The sequence below is a fragment of the Myotis davidii genome, unplaced genomic scaffold (assembly GCF_000327345.1).
Source record: "Myotis davidii unplaced genomic scaffold, ASM32734v1 scaffold61, whole genome shotgun sequence".
Lineage (NCBI taxonomy): Eukaryota > Metazoa > Chordata > Mammalia > Chiroptera > Vespertilionidae > Myotis > Myotis davidii.
The window spans coordinates 307,843-308,869 of NW_006291729.1; positions in this window are offsets into that span (position 1 = coordinate 307,843).

The following is a 1,027-nucleotide window of genomic DNA, read 5'->3' on the forward strand; positions in this document are numbered from 1 at the left end:
TTCTTGGTCCAATTACCTCCTCTCTCTGAACGGCTGTCCTTTCAAAGTGCTTACTTTGTGCTGTTGAGAAGTACACATTTTTGGCCAAAGTGATGGGATTTGCAGCCAAACGAAAAAGAATATGTGCAATTAATGAGAAAAAGGAGGCCGCTCTGCCCGGCCCCGCGGGGCTGCAGGTGACTCTAGCTCCCGCGCTCCCAGTGGCTCCCGTTGGGGACGGCGCTGTCCCCGCACGCGGTTTTCTTGGTCCAATTACCTCCTCTCTCTGAACGGCTGTCCTTTCAAAGTGCTTACTTTGTGCTGTTGAGAAGTACACATTTTTGGCCAAAGTGATGGGATTTGCAGCCAAACGAAAAAGAATATGTGCAATTAATGAGAAAACGGCGACGGCTGTAATTTACAGAGTATTTGGCAGGAGCGGCAGGAGTGCGGCGTGGCCCACTCTGTTCCCAGTTCCTGGGAAGTCTTCCTTCGTCTCTTCTGCAAATAGTGTCTCCGGGAGAGGGGAGCGCGGGTTCTGTGTGGGAGCGTCTCTCGATGCCCTTTCTCGGGGAGGGACGCAGACCGGAAGGCCTGCCGCCTCCGCCGCCTTCTCTGCCATGCCCATTGCATACCCCCACGTGGTGCCCTATTGAACTAGTTTCTCCATAATTACTGTCGCCAACATAATTTCCCATGTAATTGAAAAGATTCACACCGCATCTTCAGAGATGTGACACAAGCTAAACACGTAACTCGACATTCGGGGAGGTGTCCAAGGCCTCTGGAGTGGGGGCCACCGACCCCGTTGTTTGCTAGAAACCGGTGGGGACTCTTCCGGTGTCGCGCTGCGCCCTGGGAATAAGGGGGCGAGAGAAGAAGCCAGGTTTCCCGTGGCGTGGAGGCAACAGCAAAGGGCTCGTGACGGTCATTTTGTGTGTCCACCGGGCCGGGCTGCGACGCCCAGAGAGCTGGTCGACACCATTCCTGGTGCATCTGTGAGGCGCCTCCGGCGGGTGGGTCTGAGGCAGCGGCCTGAGAACGACGC